Here is a 22128-nt window from a genome sequence, read left to right as displayed (position 1 = left end):
CTGTTTTCACTTTTGTCACTTGTTAGTCTGTTCCTGACTTATCAGCCAGAGTTCATCTTTATAAAACATAAAGTCAGGTCATCCATTCCTCTACTCCACTGCAAGAACTTTTCATGTGACCCATAGTGAGAGTCCAAATCCTATAATGGTCTATGGGATACCACAGGCTTTAACCTCCCTGATACCTTCTGACCACTCTTCCCACTATTCACTCCCTTATTCCTTTCCAGCCTCCTTCCTGTACATAGAAGATACCAAGTGCAGTCTTCCTTTTTGGAACACTCTTTCCCCAGATAGCTACACAGTTAATATCTCATCCCCTTTAAATCTTTGCTCAAAAGCCACCTGCTTAAGAAGACTTCCTCCGATTTCAGATTACAAACTCCCCAATACTCCTGCTCTAGGTTTTTAGTTTTTTTGCTGTTGCTCTTTATAGCACTTAACACCTTTGACTGTCCTAAACACATTTTCTCTTATTATATGTCTCACTCCATTAGAACATAAATTTCATGCAAGGGAGGGGTCTTGCCTGCTCTTTTCACTGCTGTATCCCAAGTACATGGAATAAGCCTGGCACATAATAGGTGTTCAATAAATATCTGTTGAATGTCTGAGTTTGGGGGTGTGGTGCTATAGCACTGTCTTTCTAATCTGAGCATTGCGTTCCTTTTCTGTCTTCCTTTAGTAGTTGACTTCTCCCAAGAGATTCATGCGCTTCTGTGCATCCTGCCAAAAATAGGGAGAGATTTTGTTGTTATTTTTATGGAGGTGAGATTCATAAAACATAAAATTAATCATTTTAAACTATAGTGACATTTAACATCTTCACAATGTTGCACAATTGGCACCTCTATCTAGTTCCAAAATGTTTTCATCACTCCAAAAGAAAAACCCATACGCAACGAGGGGTCACATTCAATTTTCCCCTGGCCCCAACCGCGGGCACTACCAATCTGCATTCTCTCTCTATGGACTTACCTATTCTGGATATTTTATATAAATGGAACCATCCAATATGCGAACTTTTATGTTTGGCTCCTTTGACTGAGCATAATGTTTTGAGATTCATCCACGTCGTACCATGTATCCGTATTTCATTTCTTTTATATCTGAAGAGTATCCCATTGTATGTATATACCACAGTGTGTTTATCCATTCATCCATTGATGGACTTTTGGAGCTGTTTCTATCTCTTTGCTATTATGAGTATTGCTGTTATGAACATCCATGTACATTTGTATATTTGAAATTCTTTGAGGTATATATCTAGGAGTGGAATGGTAACTCTGTGTTTAGCTTTTTGAGGGACTACCAAACTGTTTTCCACAGCAGCTGAACCATTTTACTTTCCCATCAGCAATGTGCAGAAGTTCCAATTTCTCCACATCCTTGCCAACACTTGTTATTTTCCGTGTGTGTGTGTGTTTTATTATATTCTAGCCATCCTAACGGGTGTGAAGGAACACTTCACTGTGGTTTTGATTTGCATTTCCTGAAAAGCTAATGATATTAACCATTTTTTAATGTACTTGTTGGCCATTTGAATATCTTCTTTGGAGAAATGTATTTAAAGTCATTGACCCACTTCTTAATTGGATTTTGTTTTTTCGTTGTTGAGTTATAAGAGTTATTTACATATTCTGAACAGTAGTCCTTTATCAGATATATTACCTGCAAGTATTTTCTTCCGTTCTGTGGGTTGTCTCTTCACCTTCTTGATGATGTCTTTCAATGCGCACAGGTTTTAATTTTGATGAAGTCCAATTTGCATGTATATTTTTTGTTGTTCCTTGTGCTTTTAGTAAAAGGAAAGTTTTAAAGTCCCATTAGTGGAAAGAGTTTTCTCCTGCTTGGAGTCCAAACCTTAATCCATTACTAAATGTGAACAGCATTATGATCCATAACTGCATTCAGCTTTGCCCGGACAGCAGTAAATCTGGACATTACCACCCGTTATCATGGGACATTTTTCTTAGCTCCTGGCGTTACTCACTTTGTGAGGAAAGTTTACCGTCTAACACTCCTGGGCTCTGCCAGGCCCCTCACTCACTGTTTCTCCTAATCAGTAAGTAGATTTGGGAGTGATGAACTAGCAGAGTTAGTGCTGCTCCTCCCTGTTTCTCTTGACAGCTGGTCTGCCTATGGAGACGATGTATACTGCTCTGCTCTCTATCACGTGAGGAAGGAGGCTCACAACTGAGTGTATTACCCAGCTCATGGATGTAATCTTTTTTTTTTTTTAAGATAAAGTCATTTATTTCTTTTTTTGTTTTCTTTTTGTGTGCAGCACAGCAACATGGATGTAATCTTATATCTGTAATGAAGTTGATGTTTTTGCTTTCATATGCCTTGCCCATTCATTGACGTGTGCATTCATCCACCAGCAAATAATTATTGAATGCCTGTTTGAAACCAGGCACTGTCTTATGTGCTGATGACACAGCTGGAACAAAATAGATAAAAAAATCCTTGTGTTCATGGAGTTATGGTGCTAATATTAAGGTTGAAACAAACTAGATAAATAAGTAAAATTATATTGGTCGGAACTTGAGCAAAAAATACAGAGGTACACTTTATTGGCCCCCTCAGAGCCTAACAATTACCAGTGTCACTGGGTTTCTAATCACATAACTCAAAAAGTTTACCATTTTCTCTGGCCTGCATTCTTGGTTACAAACAGTAGACAGGAACTCCAATTCTTTTACATATAGATGAAATTACCATGTAGAGGAGCAGGTTTGAAACGTAAGTAGGAAACAAAGGGGCTCTGGTAACCAATTGTATGGTGTAATCCCTGAGCACACCTTGCCACAGCCATCTTTTTAAGCCTCACAGCTCCATATCCGCTGCTTAAGGGGCAAGATCCCAGGCAGGAGTCTCCTAATGGTGGAGCTGAAATCATGTGCACATGCTCTGGCTGCCATAGACACGGTGAAGAAATAACTGGCTTTCCTGGATTTCCATACTGAAAGGTAAGGATCAGCTTCTTACTGGCGGCCACCTAATGAGATAATCTGAAAATAAAACATGTTGGATGTTAGGTTGCCTGCATGGCCAAAGGAGATCTATATCCATTATATGAGCACCTTATTACTACACGCACCCTAAGTCCTACTCATCTTACTTTTTCTACTTCCCATTTTATAAGGAATTTTGGTCGGATTTTTTTTTCTTTTAATATTATGGCCTGAAACTGAAAAAAACTGTCATTTTAAAACTGCAAGTACTTGGCGGAGCGCGGTGGCTCACGCCTGTAATCCCAGCACTTTGGGAGGCTGAGGCGGGCAGATCACGAGATCAGGATATCAAGACCATGCTGGCTAACACGGTGAAACCCTGACTCTACTAAAACAAAAAAAAAAAAAATACAAAAAAAAATTAGCTGGGCGTGGTGGCGGGCGCCTGTAGTCCCAGCTTCTCGGGAGGCTGAGGCAGGAGAACGGCGTGAATCCTGGAGGCGGAGCTTGCCGAGAGTGGAGATCACGCCACTGCACTCCAGCCTGGGGGACAGAGTGAGACTCCTCTAAAAAATAAAAATAAAAAAAAATTAAAAAGCAAGTACTGTTGTCTCCTGACAGATGGAAAATTGAATTAGTCTTTGAGGCAAATTGCTCCTTCATTTTGGTGGGAAAAACAAAAAAAAACTGCCACTGTTTAACAACACAGCATCCATCCTGAGCACAGGTGTTTCTAGCAGAGCTATGCCTCTGAAGATATAGTCAGTTTGTTAAGATAAATGTTTCTTAAGGATAGGAACTATCCCATGTTTTTGCATTATTGTTTTTGTGGAGGGCTCTGTGTGTGTGTGTGTGTGTGTGTGTGTGTGTGTGTGTGTACAGAAATTCAAGCACTTGCTGATAGGAAATTTATGAACAAAGACTCTGAAGACTCAGGAAACATGATATTTACTGCCAGCAGACAAGAAACTGTAAAAAGGAACTGGAAATAAAATATTGCACACATGGTATTGTTCAAAAGAGAATAACACAGAGTTTGGAAAATATACTTATTTTGAACAATGTTCAGATGTGATTATCTTTTGGAGGCCCTAGGACAAAACCGTCATGGGGTGGATTGTGAGTAGGATCCCCTCAGGAGAGGGAACATCCCACCATCACTAATTCAGTACCCTCTTCATGTTGCTGCCCTTGTTTCCATAGCTACATGCCCTTCCACATTCAGGAGCCTGACCTTACTGCTGTCACTGTCTCTGCCATGACCACGGTGAGAACTGCCCAACTGCTTGCCTCATACCATCCTGGCTGCTGAGACAGCCTGACATGAGGGTTGCTGAGTGGTGGAGACTGGGCAATGTGCCTGTATTCTAACTGTAAGGCAGACTGAGCAAGCTGCTAAGGAACGTTTACAGCTCCTTTAGAGGGAGAAGATCTTTGCCAACACTGCCCCCTCCCCATCCTCCAAGGTGCTGGGAAAGAGTTTGAGTAGGCAAAGTAATAAAAAACGCCCACTACACGTCCCAACATCTTTTTAAATATAGTATTGTTTTGTAATGCAATAAGCTGCTAATTAGGTTTGGTACCATTGCCCTCATTTTCTACCTCAGGACCAATAAATAATTATTACTTGATAAATAGGAATTTAAATTTGCTGGTATCCAAAATTGTTTAACATGTATTCATTCAATTCACTCAATAAGCACTTATTGAATACCACATATTCCTTTTGTTTTTTTTTTTTTTTAAGACAGGGTCTCACTCTGCCACCCAAGCTAGTGTGATCATAGCTCACCACAGCCTTGAACTCCTGGGCTAAAGCAATCCTCCGGCTTCAACCTCCCAAGTAGGTAGGACCACAGTGCATGCTAACATGACTGGCTAATTAAAAAAAAAAAAAAGATATAGAGTCTCAACATTTTGCCTAGGCTGGTCTCAATCTCATGGGCTCAAGCGATCCTCCTGCCTCGGCCTCCCAAAGTACTGAGATAACAGGCATGAGCCAACATGCCTTGCTAAATCCTAATTTGTAGTACTTAGAAGCAACGTAGGGTTACAAAAGCTGGAAAGTTATATAGGATGCCTTACCTTAAATATTTTATTAAATATTCTAAAATTATTCATGAAAATGTTTTAGTTCTTTAGAAAAAAATTACAATTCTACCTTCTCCCTGAAATTTTGCATATTTACTTTCTATTTCAACTCTTTTCATATCCTTGACTTTTTTAATCTTAAATTCTTATGGAATTATATATGAAATATCACAAATTTAAAATTTGAGGCAGTAGAAAAATATTAAAGTGTTGCTTTTTTAAAAAGAGCTCTAGAAATGGAAAGACGTCTGCCCTGAATCTCACATCATATTTCCACACATTATGTAATGAGTACATGCATTGCAGCAGGAAACACAGTCTAGCATTGAGGCAGACCTAATAAATAATTACAAAATAGAGAACATATTTTACCTTTCACACTTATATAGTTAACCTATCTCAAACTAAATGTTGCTTACAATGTGAAGGACACATTTTCGTTTCCCTCAATATAAAAAACTGTCCCAGAACCATTTATTGAGGCATTTATTGAGGTCCCTCCCTGGTGTACAAGGTGACTCTCATCATATATTGAGCTGAAATTGAGGTGTGATTCTCCATTATGCTTCACTGTGCAGTTCAACTTTCCCTGTATGTATGCCAGGCTTTCCAAGCACAGTAATTCTGCTCCAGGACAGTCTTATCTAGTGGAGGTCACATGGGCTTAACCACTCTGTCCCAGCGATGTAGGCAGGGAGACCATCTGAAGGCATCCCCACAGGGTGGACCTATTTCTGGGTGGGTTCTGTGAGTCCTGAAAGTGGTCATCCCTGAAACTAATTATAAATTATTTTCTGTGTTGTGCTTCCCTTCCACTACCCCCAAACATCCATTAAAATGCTCCTAAGTGTTATAGCCTTGTCTCTTCTTTCACCAAGGGAGATGAGAGAAGGTATAATGATGTAGTGAGATGAAATGGTGTGAGGAAGGGCAGCTGTTGGGAGATAATGCTCCATAAATTGTTTCATGTTTCTGCAGTCAAGGTTTTCTGAGCAGAGCACTGGCACCTGGGGATAGATATCTCTGGGGAGATAGATCTCTCTGGGCAGATGTAGAGATTCATCTCCCTGGCACTATTTGTTTACATTCTGGGGTGGTGAAGTAGAGACTTTTTCCTCCTCTCTCTAGAGAGAATTTGTTTACATTTCAGAATAAAAATCTCTCTCTTCCACCCTCCCTTCCTCTCACTCTATGTAAGCACCTAGAGGGGAGGATGGACAGATATGTCAGTGACACCTGTATAAACTCTGAGTTTCATAATTTGGGGCTTCCTCCTCTGTGATGCAAACCTCTGAATATGCAGGTACCTCTAGCACTCACTGCACTACCCCATGAAGAACTAGGCCTTGAGAAACTGATGAAAGCTGCTCTGTGAATAAAAGCTGCTCGTTTCCTGATCTTGAGATCTTGATATATGATATATAGGTATAGATATATGGACATAGATCTAGATAGATATAGATACAGATACTATGGTAGGATGACTAGTTAACTTGCAAACAGGGTAACATCTCCGCTAACCTTTCACAGCTTCAGATGTAACAGCAGCTGAAGTCCAAGTAAAACTAATTTGAAGACCATAGAAGATGATCCTGGAGTGGACTAAACAGTAGTTCCCAGACCCATGGAGACCAGAAACCTAGGACTGGATGGTATTGTGTCTGCAAGAGGCGTTCAGGACAGATCTGTTCTCAAGTGTTCCAGAAATTCTGTGGGGAGAGGAAATTGGTAATAGACTTAACTTTCTGTAATTAAGGGGGTTGGAAGAGATGAGGTTAGAAAGGCAGGCAGGTGTCACAGGCCCAAAAGTACCAATGTTACATCAGAGAATTTGGACTTTATTCTATAGGTAATAAACACTTTTAAGCAATGGTCAGTAGTGTGTGTGTGTGTGTGTGTGTGTGTGTGTGTGTGTGTGTGTGTGTGTGTTTTAAGAAAACTGATAGCAGCAGGCCGGGCGCAGTGGCTCACGCCTGTAATCCCAGCACTTTGGGAGGCCGAGGCGGGTGGATCACGAGGTCAGGAGATTGAGACCATCCTGGCTAACACGGTGAAATGCTGTCTCTACTAAAAATACAAAAAATTAGCTGGGCGTGGTGGTGGGCACCTGTAGTCCCAGCCACTCAGGAGGCTGAGGCAGGAGAATGGCGTGAACCCGGGAGGTGGAGCTTGCAGTGAGCTGAGATCGCGCCACTGCACTCCAATCTGGGAGACACAGCAAGACTCCGTCTCAAAAAAAAAAAAGAAAAAAGAAAACTGACAGCAATGTCCAGTATAAATTATAAGAGGTGACTAGCAGCAGGAAGAGAAAACATGATACCAGTGGAGGTGACAGATGATGAGGTCTTCAAACAAGAAAGGTCTAGCAATTCTCATCTTCTTTTTCTTAAATCGAAGTTAAAATTAAGATTAGCTTCTCTGCTGATCTAAAATGCATTTGTTCCTGGCTACAGAATTTGGATTACAGCAAATATACTTCTTTCACTCATCCAAACTGAATATGTAATCAGTCCTCCATTACATATTCTCTTGATGCATTGTTCCTTATAAGTAAACGTTCAGCAGATTCTTGAGTCAGAACATTCCCTGAAAGGGTCTTCATACACAGAAGCCATGCATGCCTTCTTTCCTCCTTCTTCCTTCTCTTCCTCCTGTCATTCTGCAGCCCTTGCAAAAAACAAAATGGGAATACCAGAAATATCTGTTTTCTTCCCTTGTGCATTTCTTTCCTCCTCTTTCTTCTTACCCTCCACCCCCAACTTCTCAGTTTCTTCCTGTAATTCCATCCCTGAAATCTCCCATTTGTACCTGATAGTTGACACTGACAATGTCCCTTACTAAAGCCAAGGACAGAATATTTGGAACTTCTGATGCCTAAACTCCTACGTGTCTGTGATTCTATCACCTACTGCTATTGTCCTTGGATCTCTTTCTACAGCAAGTTCTGTATAATTTGAGCCCATATCTTCTCTATTCCCTGACTCCTGATCCTCTTGGTGTCTGAGTCCCTGTGGGTTCTACATTCATTCATTGACTTTCCTTCCTCTTCTCACTGCTGGTATCCAAGGAGTCTTCATTCCAGGAAGCACTAAACCCTCAGAGAGAAGCTCAACTTATAAGCATAATGATCATGCCAGGTAGGCATAAAAAAAGACTCTTATCTCCAACTTACGGATGGGAAAACTAAGTCACAAAGACATGAAGTGCCTTATTTCAGAGCTGCATCATTAATTAGTGATAGTGCCAGGATAAACAGTGCACTGATATTTCTAAAATGGCCACCTATTTCTAGTGCATTGATAACTCTAAATTGACGCCCTAACCAGTTAGAAATATTCTTCCTAACCAAAATCTTCCATTTATATTCAAGGATTTAATTCAAGCTTTCCACAGTACTCACAGGAAAAAAAAAATGACATCCTAACCAGTTAAAAATATTTTTTCTAACCAAAGGTTTCCATTTATACCCAAGGATTTAATTGAAGCTTTCCACAATACTCACAGTAAAAGGAAAAAAAAAAAAAAAAAAAAAAAAAAAGCTTAGACTTGCCTACAATACCATGATTCAGATTGCTTTTCTATTAAAAAAAAATAGGCCAAAAGCTGTGTTAAAACACTCGAGTTACATTTTTTCAGACACAAACTGGGAAATTTAAACAGTGACTAGAGTTCAAGATAATACTTTTTAAAATTATTTCCAACTGCCCAGATAATAGAGGGAAAATGTTTAATGATTTTATTAGTATAATGGAAATAGCTCAATTTCCATCTGATTATACATATACAAGAACTAAGAAAACTAAAGCTAAAGAATATTTTAATCATGTTATTATACAATTATATTATTTACTCCTCAAAACATAAACACTTGAATCAATAATCTAAGAGATGGGCAAATGCCTAATAGACAACCTGACGCTTTTCCCAAAGACATTAAATACTACTGAAATTCAACCAAAAAGAATTTCTCTTGAATTTACATTAATAGTTTCTGTTGCTCACATGATCTCTCTAAATAAAAATAGATGCCCTTCTTTCTACATCCACCATAGAAATTCCTTCAGTTACTTTCATAAAGTGAATGTTTTATTTTAAGTATTTCGTATGTATTTAAATAAGAAAGCGTAGAAGATAGATTAAATAGAAATAGAAGAAATAGAAATAGAATAGAAATAGAAGAATAGATGAACAATTTTTAGTTACCCTCTAAGATATAATTTCAACATTCAATTAATGTTTAAATTTTACATGTTTTAATGATATAAATTGGCTCCATGTACCTTGAATGTAACATGAATGTAAGAACTGTCCACTGTCTTTAGAGTATTTCTAATTCCAGTCTGTATTTGAGCATTAAGTGTTCACACTCATTGCTTCACCCACTATGTTAATCCACTAGATTATGCAAAATGATGAAGCCTCATGTGATTTCAGGAAATTGAAGTTCAGCATGGTCTTTGGTGTGTGGTGGTTTCCCTATTTGTGGCTTTTCTTTCTGCTACACATGGTGCCACTATTGAACATCTGTCGGACACTGCTACTCAGGGCAAACTAGAGAGATGCCCCTCACAGAAGGAGTCTGCACAGTCTGCCAGCTTGGCCACATCAGCCCTCCAGTATCCATAAGCCACACCCATCAGTGCCTTCTGAGGAACTGTGCTGGTCTCTGTCATCCATGGAAGCCATTTCCCATTCACCCAGCCTAGTGGGATGGATCCCTCCTTAGTCCACTCTCTTCTTCTTTCCAAGCATCAACCTCTCTCCCCTCATTTTCTCTCTTTTGGAGCCACTTTTACTCCATCTTTCATTGAGCTTAACTTCCCCAACAAAGGCTGTATGTCTAAAACTGAAGTCGATGCAAAGGAAAAAGGGAAGTGATCATTGATTAGTTGGTCTCAAAACATGCTGTACATGACAATCACTGGGAGTGCCCTTTTAGCATATATGTCTTATCTAGTCAGTTTTGAGTGGAAGCGAGAAATTGACAGGAGAGGCCCTGGACAAATCTGAAGCAGGTGGTTCTAGGACCACACTTGGAGAAACATCGGCCTAAGTCCTACAATACAAATGCCTGGCTGACCACCAGGAGAGACAGGAAGGGAAAAATGCCAGTCAGTCTTTTATGATAAATTTACAATCAACCTTCAATCGGGAAAATAAGAGAGTTGATTTCTCAATCTGCTTATCTTGCAGCATGTTTTGTAAATTTTTTCTGTGATATAGAGACTCTGGATGTCAGGATGAGAATCTGTCCCTCTGAACTAACAATAGCTGATAGATCAAGTCAACTAACATGCAAGAAGCAGAAGAGGTACTAACATGATACATATTGGAATATTTTACGTGTGTGAATAAATTACATTCATATTTCCATACTTTGCTTTTGGAAATGGTTTTATCATCAGCTAATTTTTTTTCTCATAGAAAAATTTTGGCTTATTTTACTTTAACCTCCCAGTATAAGTCCAGTCTTAAAATGATAACCATTTCTACCTAAGAAAGAGAAGAAGTAAGGATTACAAAGCATAGTAATGCAGCACCTTTCAAAGTTGCAGTTTTCAAAGTGAATATTGCTTTTCTCTTTTTTCTCCCTCTCAATAAATGCTCCAAGACATCCATTAGCTGTTCCTAGAGAAAAAGTTACCTTTATGAAATATGGAAAATTGGAAGCTAGACAAATGTAAAAATAATGATAAAAATGTAAGTAGTAGCCTCTGGAGGGAAAAAGGTGGATCCAATAGTTTTGTTATTTTCCTACCACCACTATACGTAAAATATAAGGCCTCATAGTGAGTAATAGCAAAACCCCCAATTACTTTTGCACCAGCCTAATACCTTTAATTTTGGTTATATAATTTCTCTCTTTGAACATCTATCACAGGAATTTTTGTGTTATGCTATTGACAGAAAAGGGTTAAAAATGTGAATTAGATGTAAAATACAATTGCATCTAAATAACTTTAAGATTGTTTTCTCTTTTGTGATATAACACATTATCATTACTATTTATCAGATTCAAAAAATCAATATATACTTGCCTTAAGAACCACCACATTTAAGGTACTTTGAGTCTTTTAATTACAACAAGAGAAAAATTTCAGAATACCTAGATGCAAAGACTGGCCAAAAGTTTTTATTCTCCCTTTACTCCCTATCAGGCATAGTACAAGGATACTCAGATAATTAAATCCTACACAGCTGCTGCCTTCTGTTGGGAGAAGGATCTTTTCGACTACCTGAGTGGTCTCATAATCCATAGCAGGATACCTTCTGAATAGTGGCCAGACACCAGAGGGACTGCTTCAGAAGCAACCAAGGATTTGTAAAGTATGCCCATGCGACCATTATATGCAACAGAGGTATGATATTAATCTCCCAATAGAACTTATGATCCTTTGTGGCAATCTGTGTTTCACATGTTCGACTGTGTTTTGAATTATTTTAAGACACTGATGGGCAAGTTTTATCTTATTTTTTAATTAAAAAAATGAAAACAAAATAAGATTTCCAAAGAGAACATTTAACAAAGGATGATCAGATTCCATGTAGTCTCCTTCCTTTTGTTTCTTTATACGTAGTCACCAATCATTCATTCGTTGGCTTCTTGTGAGAAGAAAAATGGTTACAAGGTAGTATAAAGAACCTTGGGTCTGAAGTAGGGTATTTTCTTGGGAATGTCATAGAACTACACTCAAACAAGAAGAGACAAGAACTCTGTAAAACATTGGATTCAACAGCAGGGGAAAAGTAAAAAAGAATTTATTGAAAGATATATTTCTGAAAACATGTGAAACCTATTAATAAAACTTACCTTTTATTGCCTAAAAGTTATAACGTTAGTTTCATTTCCAAATGATTTTATTTAGCAACGGCTCATAAAGATATACTTTTCAGAATTTCTGCCTTTCCTCCATTTCACTTTTGCAAAGCAGTTACTGACTTGTTATCCAAGACTGACGTGTATTAAGGGAAGCAGTTAATGATTTTGCAAAATGAGGTCACACTTTTTGTAATGTGAATACTCATAGTTTATGTAGTTGTTTAGCCAATTTATGTTTACTTAACATTGATATGACTATACAGAAATGTAATTTAGCTTTTATTCATTTCAGATACCATAATCTTAAAATTATACTTTGACTTTTTTACCAAAATGAGTTTGGTATTTCAGAAAAATTAAAAATCTAGACAGCTGTTCATGCTAGCCTCTAATGTATGGAAACAATTTCTATGAACAGCTCATTTTGGATCTATTTTATTTCTCTTGGGAACTTCATATATATAATATAAGCTACTTTTGAATCTTCTTAATTTTATTCTATTATTAAAAAACAATTAAGTCTTCTCTCCTATGTGGAGCCCATTAGTATTTTCAATGTTTGTGAGTTTCTGTGGGCGGGGGTTGTGGAGGGTGGGGTTCGTATGTGTGTCAGTTTGCATTTTAAAAAGAATTAGGGAAGCAGAAAATAAGAATAACTTTAGAAATAGAACATTCACTTCTGAGTTATGGGCAAAGAGGTGATGTCTGGAAAACACACAATAAGACTTTAAGCAAGTTTTGTCTTCTTTGATGTTGTTTTTAAAGCCTCCAACTTTTCTACTGCTAGATATGATTTTTAAGAGCTTTGCTCAAGGGAAGTTTAGGAATGTGAAATAAAACTATCAAGGCAACAGCATACATAACTTACACTGTATTATTTGAAGGTGTACAGAAAGCTAGTGTTTTTATTTTGTTAGCCTTAACGACACAGAGTATATGCTGTTCTCTTTGAAAACTTCAGTGCAGAAAAAGTATTAAATATTATACCAAATAGCAATTTGTATTCAATCTATCCTAACTTTTATTGCTTGTTGGGTTTTTTGTTGTTGTTGTAAGGCCATTGTATCATGATGTCAATTGCATTCATCACTAGCACTTATGTTGTCATAAGAAAAAAAATCATCTGAGAATAATGGCCAAAGGAATCACAGACACACAGAAAGACTGCGTTTTAGATATAGAGAAGTCGTAGCTTAATTTCCCAAATAAACTGAGTTGGTTATTTAATTCTGAGACAGATCTAGTTTGATTAAAAATCAAAAACATGATCCAGAAGAGCAAGTGAATTTAATATTACAGAATGATGTCACTATATTTTGTACTTTCTTTTTTCACGTAATAGCTTTTAAAAATCCTAAGAGCTAGACAACTAAGTATTTGTGTACTTAATCATGTGCAACTGTTGATCACTTACCCCATTTTTGTTAACATACCACATAATTGACCAATGTCTAAGTCCATTTGTGCTGCTATAACAAAATACTTGAGACTAGGTAATTTACAAATAACAGACATTTATTTCTTACAGTTCTGGAAGCTGGGAAATTGAAGATCTAGACACTGGCGAAATTGGTGTCTGGTGTAGGCCCTGTGCTTCTAAGATGGTGCCTTATTGCTGAGTTCTCACACATCAGAAGGGCAGAAGGGCAAAAGGGACTAAGGCACTCCCTTCAATCCATTCATAAGGTCACTCATATCATTCATGAGTGTTCTACTCTCATTACTTAACCATATCTTAAAGGCCCAACCTCTTAATATTGTTGTACTAGTGCTTAAGTTTCAATATGTGAATTTGGGGGCACATTCAGATCACAGCATTGAATATAAAACTTATCCCATATTTTTTCACATATCATGAATAGCCACTGAATTGTTGAGAAAATAGCCATTAACTATGATGGGGATATCCTAATTGAAATAATTTGTTTTCAAGCACAAGGAATCCTTGACTTGGATTTGGTCTCTCCTAGCCAACTAGCTGAGTCAACTCTGACTAACTATTTAGCCTCTTTAAGTCACACTTTCCATATTGCACAAATTAAATAGTACAAACTAGTCAGGAAAATGAATTCAAAATTCTAGGTGAATTTCATGGAGTTTTGGTTTGTTTGGTTTTTTTGGTGTTTGTTGGTATTGGAGTTATTGTTGTTTTGGTGTATCTTCCAAAATAAATCTCCTTAAGACCACTCTTACCTTTCCTTTGTTCACAGTATGTCTATGGGTGTGTTACATGGCAGACTCACGATATTTCATATTTGTTATCAGAGCTATACATTTCATTGATGAGTAATACAACTTCAAGAACATGGTTTCCTCTTTTAAGCAGGGAAATTTTTACCAGTGTTTTCCCATCCTGGACATCAAGCCACTTTATCTACAAGCATTTTCTCTTCACTTATTCATTAATGATATCTTCTTTGAATGTTGTTTGCTGAGTTTGGTGATGGTTTTTATTATACCTATAAAAATTGTAAGAGTTTTCTTCAGAAAAAGAGGTTGAGACATTGAATAGAACATTGAAGACATGGATTTCAATAAATCTTGTGCAGTAATTTCAAGAATACAAGAACTTCTACTAAATTTTATCCTTGCCTTACAGAATCACCAAAACTTCAAAATCAGTTAACAGCAAACTAAAAAACAAATCAAAAGAAAAGAATTAGAATATAGGCTAACCAAAGCCATTTGAATTAATTGTCTTTCTGTTTCATTATGTTTTCTCCTAATCACCAATTTTTACAAAACAGTAAAGAGACATATTTTGCCATTAAAATGTATTTCAATATTTTCCAATTCATTACATTTATTGTAATCAATTACAGTAAATACTACCCAGCCTTTATTTTTCATGAGTATTTGTTTCTACACAATCTATGAAAATTCCAAGGTACAAATACAATGTTGGAATTCTATCAGCATATTTCTTTCTTGGTCTCTAGTCAGTAGAAAAAAAAAAATCCACAGAATTGAGCAAAATTGAACAAATTATCAGCTTTATTTGGGGATCTCTGGGAACAACTAGACTGAACACTACAGCAGTGCTGCCCCTTTCCACTCAAGTTTTGGAATTCAGGATCCACACTATTCTGACTCAAACATTAAGTCACAAGTGAGGAAGTTATAACTGAGACAATTAAGATCTGACTTGGCTTACTCATTTCATGATACAGAAATGCAGAAATGTTTGAATGCAGGTCTTTCCAATAGATTGACAGAAAGCTAAGAAAGAACTGACAAAGTCACCCTGCTTTGGCCCCACCCTCTGATTAATGCAGTTGATATGCAAGTCAAACTTCTCTCTCTCTTAAACAAAGAAGACACTTCTATGAGGAGACAGGAGGGAGAGTTACAGAGAGAAATCTCAATTGTTCCTTCCCAACTTGTCATCTTCCTCCACTTCCCTAGCTGCATGGTGGAATGTATTTTCTCTAATGAAAAATATTTGTACAAGTAAATCATTCGTATATGCTTCCATACACACAAACGCACACATATACACACACACACTATTATCCTTAGTTTCAAAAGGTGGTTCTTAGGTGTCAATATGTGGAGGCTTGATTTGAATGATTAACAGCTAAATATCCCTTTTATTAACTCAAGTAGCATACACTAAGAGTTCCAAGACAAAGTTCTCAGTACTCTGGAGCAGAGAAAAGCAGAAAGGGAGAAAATGATGCACAGCTAAATAACACACAAATGAATTCGAAGAGATTACAGTAAGTGTTTCACACATAGGAACACTGACCAATTAGTCTTTTGTTTGATTTTTAGTGCCTAGAGCTCATTGAGGTAAATTCTTAAATTATGATTGACACCATAGGAAGAAGTAAATAATCGTGAGCAATTCAAATGTACATCTGATGAAAATTTTAGAGGGAAAGAAAATAAATGATAAGACAGAGGCAATATTTGAAAAAATTATTGCCACAAAGTAACAAAAGTCACAAATTCAATAGATATAGTAATACACTAAATCCTGCACAGGCAAAATACAAAGAATTCCTATTTGGTTATATTGTATTGAAAGTTTAGAACACCAAAAAAGTGAGAAGGAGTAAAAAGCAACCCTAAGAAAAGAAGGCAAATCAGACTGCCAATTACATATCAAAAAGAGCAGCAGAAGTTGGAAGATGGTATAATAGCATTTTCAGTGTTGAGAGAAAATAATTGTCAATCTATTATATCCAGCAAAAATACCTACAAATAACAAGGGTGAAATAAAAAATATTTTCTTTTTACTTTTTTTTTTTTTTTTTTTTTGAGACAGAATCTTGCTCTGTCATCCAGGCTGTAGTACAATGGCGTTATCTCAGCTCACTGCAACTGAACCTCTGCCTCCTGCGTTCAGGCAATCCTCCTGTCTCAGCCTCCTGAGTAGCTGGTATTACAGGCATGCACCACCACGCCCAGCTAACTTTTATATTTTTAGTAGAGACAGGTAGTTTGGCCAGGCTGGTCTCAAACTCCTGACCTGAAGTGACCTGCCTGCCTTGGACACCCAAAGGGCTGAGATTATGGGCGTGAGCCACCACACCTGGCCTAAAAAATACTTTCTGATAAGTAAAACTAAAAAATTTACCTTCAGAAGGGATTTAGACCTTCACTAAGAACATTCTATTAGGAGTTCTTCAGGCAGCTGGACATCCTTATAAAAAGGAAAGTCTGAAAACCAAAAAGGTAGAAAGAAAAACCTAGTTTGTAATAATAAAAGGTATAATTCTCCAGGAAAATATTCAAATTCTAAACTTGTATGCATAAAATAATATATCTTCAAGATACATAAAGCAAAATTTTACAGAATTACAAGGGAAAAAAGAAAAATCTACCATTGTGAGGGCAATTTTAGTACAACTCTCTCTGTAACTGATAAATCAAACAGTGATAGATTTCAAAGTCGGCCACAGATTCCTCTCATTCCAGAATGCATATCCCTTTGCAATGTGGTTTTGTTACTTTTCCCATGAAAATGTGGAGTTTATTTTTCCATCATTTGAATGGGAGTTTAGGCATGTAATTTACTTTGGTCAAGGAATCATTAGCAAATAGGATACATAAGCTTACAGTTGGGGGCTTGCTATCTTGCTGGTCTTGGGAACCTGGAAACCACTACCAGATGAATCAGCCTGGGCTACCCTGCTGGATAAAGAATGCCTTTGGGCTTAAGGTAGCGGTCACCCCTGCTGCTCACAATATATGGTCACTATAGATACTCTGTGGAGTAGCTAACCATAATGCATGAGTGTATCTAATAAACCCTTGGAGCAGAGATGAGCCTTTCTTGCTGAACTCAGGCCAAACTGTTGACCTAAAAAAATATGAGCACGGCTGGGCACGGCGGCTCACGCCTGTAATCCCAGCACTTTGGGAGGCTGAGGCGGGTGGATCACGAGGTCAGGAGATCGAGACCATCCTGGATAACACAGTGAAACCCCATCTCTACTAAAAATACAAAAAATTAGCCGGGCGTGGTGGCAGGCACCTGTAGTCCCAGCTACTCCGGAGGTTAAGGTAGGTGAATGGCATGAACCCGGGAGGTGGAGCTTGCAGTGAGCTGAGATGGCACCACTGCACTCTAGCCTGGGCGACAGAGAGAGACTCTGTCTCAAAAAAAAAAAATTATAAGCAAATAATTATTATTTTAAACCAATACATTTTTGGAGTGGTTTGTTTTATAGCACAAGCTAACTGATAGAATTTTCAATTATAGAAAGTTCAAAGGTAAAATTTAATATATTGCTTATAGACACATAATACAAAATTAGTAAAACTATTTCAAAAAGCAAGAGAATTATTAAAGCAAAAATCAAAGCAATGCCTAGGATGAAGATAGAAATGGGAAAGAGCATAAGGAGAATTCGTAAAGTAGCCGTGATATTCTATTTTTGACTTGGGTCATCAGTATACATTATTTGGCTTTTTAAATTATTATCCTTTAAAAGGTACGTACGTGTATATTTACATAGACTTCTAGAAATATATTTCACATTTTTACAAAAAAGAATAGTATAAAAGAACAAACAGCAAAACCAAAAGCATGTATGGGGAGAGGCTATAGGGAATAATAAATAGGATGGAAAAAAGAGTCCTCCATAAGAGGCTGGAAATTATATTCAATCTACCAGTAAAGAAACAGAGCCAAAGACATCTGACTGAGTGGAAAAAGTTGGTATCTGAAAGTAAGGAAAAAGAATTTCCCTGGTCTTTGAAATATTTGTGAATTGCACCCAACTGGAGAATCACAGGCTACTGAGAAAGTGATGCAGACCAGTTAAACAATTCCAAAAACTCCTGATGTTGCCAAAAGATCCTAGGCAGGGAAAGAGCAGAACTTTACAGAAAATCAAACTATGAGCATCAGGAAGGCTAAAGTGGAAAAATGTAAAGAAGCAAAAATGGAAAGTTTCCCCATGTGTTTATCTATCTTATGTATAAACCGAACAAAGAAATAATTTATCACCAATTGGAACCTCAAGCTCAAATCTGAGTGCAGGACCTTAGTAGACTAAACTGACCCAAGTGGAAAATTATTTTTGCACCGGCTCAGGCTTACTTACATCAGTCCAGAAGAAAGAATAGGGTATTTGGACTATACCCCTGAGCTCAGGACTCCCCCTTGGACCTCTGGTGAGTAAAACCCTGTCTAGAACACACGTGTCAGCAAAAAGAGAATAGTTTGCAGAGAGAGCTCTCAGCCCAAGACTGGGAGAGCTACTCCTTTACATGACCACTCTAATCTAGAGCATTTACAGAGGCAGAAAGAGTCAAAGATTATAAAGGAAAAGGAGATGGGTGGGGTTTCTCTCTCTCTCTTTTTTTTTTTTTTTTTTTTTTTTTTAAGACTACGTCTCGCTCTGTTGCCAGGCTGAAGTGCAGTGGCGCAATCTTAGCTCACCCTGACCTCGGCCCCCCGGTTCAAGCGATTCTCCTGCCTCAGCCTCCCGAGTAGCAGGGACTACAAGTGCACACCACCACGGCCAACTAATTTTGTATTTTTAGTAGAGATGCGGTTTCAGCATGTTGGCCAGGATGGTCTCGATTTCCTGACCTAGTGATCCACCTGCTTCGGCCTCCCAAAGTGCTGGGATTACAGGCGTGAGGAGTTTCTCTTAAGAGGGAGCAGCTCTGGCTAGCCTCCTTAGGTTCTGTGCTATGAGAGGAACAAAGGAAACAAAGATGGGATATTCACCCTTTTGGGAGCGAGTGCACGATTGAGAATACTGATCAGATTCTCATGGTATCTGCAAGAGACATTAGCATCTCCAGATGCTAATCACAGGAGTTTGCACTCACAGCTACAAGGACCAAGAGGTAGAGTGGCGTTCACGCCTGTTTCCCAAGGAAAGTCGGATTGATACCATTGTTCTGGCATGACTACTCACAGCACTCCCTCTCACCTTTTTAAAATTTTATTTATTTATTTATTTATTTATTTATTTTAGATGGAGTCTCACTCTGTCACCCAGGCTGGAGTGCAGTGGCGCGATCTCGGCTCACTGCAATCTCCGCCTCCCGGGTTCAAGCGATTCTCCTGCCTCAGCAGTGGCACGCGGCCACCACGCCCAGCTAATTTTTGTATTTTTAGTAGAGATTCGATTTCACCATGCTGGCCAGGCTGATCTTGAACTCCTAACCTCGTGATCCACCCGCCTCGACTTCCCCGCCCACTCTTAAAAGTGTCTCTGTGTCAACAATAAATTATACAGCCATCCTAATTATAAGGAAAGTGTTTTGAGGGAAGCTCAGGGCAATGAAGCAGAACGCAAACACCTGTGTTTTGGTACCATCCCTCGCTAACACCCATTGTTGATAAGCACTTCTTTTCCAGGACGTGAAATCCAATCCCTGGATCCTGCCCAGTCAGTACTCATTTCCTTCCTTTTTCCCTGTTTCTCTAACAATAGAAATCATGCCATCACTATCTTTATTTCAAAAGAATGGAAATCTCTAACCATTTTTGGTAGAGTAATTCAATGAGTCACAAGAATTATAGGAAGCCCTAAATTATAAAATTCAAATTGGAGAAAAAGATGGAATTATGGGATAAGAGAATTTGAAATTTTCTACTCTGGGAATTTCTTGATTTTCATTTTAGTCCTCTCTTTTATTATAAAATGCTGGCTCCAAAGTCAATAGATACTGTTTTCAATAGAGTTAGACATTTACATTTTTCCTCAGGGAAGTATATTAAGCCACATTTTCAGCCCAGTGACTCTCACTTCATTTGCTTATACTTACTTTCATTCATCCTTGTGTGCTAGGTGTATTTTCAGCAGCTAGATGTTTTTTTCTTTTCTTTCTTAATTTAGAGGTTATATGGCTCTTCATTTACAAAATTTATAGACTTGCTACTGAAGATGATTGACAAGTTCAGTTGTCGTTGTGCAGAATTGTAAAATATCTACAATGCGTCTCCTAGATCTCAGCTTTGCTTCCTTAATTTCCATTCTTATGTGATTTTAGCAGCAGACTTCTAAAAGCTCCTGTTTGCATTTTTTTAAAAAAGGTGCAAACTCTACCATCTGTCTCTACAATGATCAAATTTTTCCCTAAAATAAATATAGTACCAAACTGATGTTCTAATTTAAAATTTTAGTCCTATTAAGGTAGTTGGTATTTTATAATTCAAGCAGAGACCAATTATTTGAGAGAGATGCTTTAGAAGGAAGACAAACATTAGGTTGTAAGCTGGACAGGAAGTACTGATTGGTTCAACAGGCATTTATGGAGTGAATACAATGATCCACAATAGATTCTGAGCCAAATTTTATTGCTGTTTAAAGGAAATAAAGCCAATAACAGTGGAATGCCCCAATAATTCTGCGCTACTCATCTCTCCTCCCTAAAGGATTTCATATCAATAGCCCTATACCCAAGGAATAGAAGAACAAGTATCAAAACATCAATGTATTGAGAGTTTAATGTACTTTAGTCAAAAGTGATCAAGTCTCAAGCTTAGCCTAAGCTGGGACATTTTATTTTCCACTCTCACCCCTATTTCTAATCCAAATTAAGGGTTCATCATGCATTAGTTTCCTTCAGCGAAAAAGAGATGGCCATGTTACAGGAGGGGCCTTGAATCCACTCAGCCATCTAGCTACAAAGAATAGGAGAACAAAAAATGAGGAACTTTCGTCTTTGACCATGATCACCCTAGGAAAGAGACAGGAAGGCAATTTTTAAAAAAAGGAGAGAAGTTATCAGTGAGTGCTGGGTTGTAATGCTCTTTAACTCAAGCATGTAATAACAGGTGGCTCTGACCAATTGATTTGCCATTGGTTCCTCCATTTTTTTTTTTTTTTAATTTATTTATTATTATTATACTTTAAGTTGTAGGGTACATGTGCATAACGTGCAGGTTTGTTACATATGTATACTTGTGCCTTGTTGGTGTGCTGCACCCATCAACTCGTCATTTACATCAGGTATAACTCCCAATGCAATCCCTCCCCACTCCCCCCTCCCCCCTCCCCATGATAGGCCCCGGTGTGTGATGTTCCCCTTCCTGAGTCCGAGTGATCTCATTGTTCAGTTCCCACCTATGAGTGAGAACATGCGGTGTTTGGTTTTCTGTTCTTGTGATAGTTTGCTAAGAATGATGGTTTCCAGCTGCATCCATGTCCCTACAAAGGACACAAACTCATCCTTTTTGATGGCTGCATAGTATTCCATGGTGTATATGTGCCACATTTTCTTAATCCAATCTGTCACTGATGGACATTTGGGTTGATTCCAAGTCTTTGCTATTGTGAATAGTGCCGCAATAAACATACGTGTGCATGTGTCTTTATAGCAGCATAATTTATAATCCTTTGGGTATATACCCAGTAATGGGATGGCTGGGTCATATGGTACATCTAGTTCTAGATCCTTGAGGAATCGCCATACTGTTTTCCATAATGGTTGAACTAGTTTACAATCCCACCAACAGTGTAAAAGTGTTCCTATTTCTCCACATCCTCTCCAGCACCTGTTGTTTCCTGACTTATTAATGATTGCCATTTTAACTGGTGTGAGATGGTATCTCATTGTGGTTTTGATTTGCATTTCTCTGATGGCCAGTGATGATGAGCATTTTTTCATGTGTCTGTTGGCTGTATGAATGTCTTCTTTTGAGAAATGTCTGTTCATATCCTTTGCCCACTTTTTGATGGGGTTGTTTGTTTTTTTCTTGAAAATTTGTTTGAGTTCTTTGTAGGTTCTGGATATTAGCCCTTTGTCAGATGAGTAGATTGCAAAAATTTTCTCCCATTCTGTAGG

Source organism: Macaca fascicularis, chromosome 1, assembly GCF_037993035.2.
Source record: "Macaca fascicularis isolate 582-1 chromosome 1, T2T-MFA8v1.1".
In the NCBI taxonomy this organism is placed as follows: Eukaryota; Metazoa; Chordata; class Mammalia; order Primates; family Cercopithecidae; genus Macaca; species Macaca fascicularis.
This window is presented reverse-complemented; position numbering follows the sequence as displayed.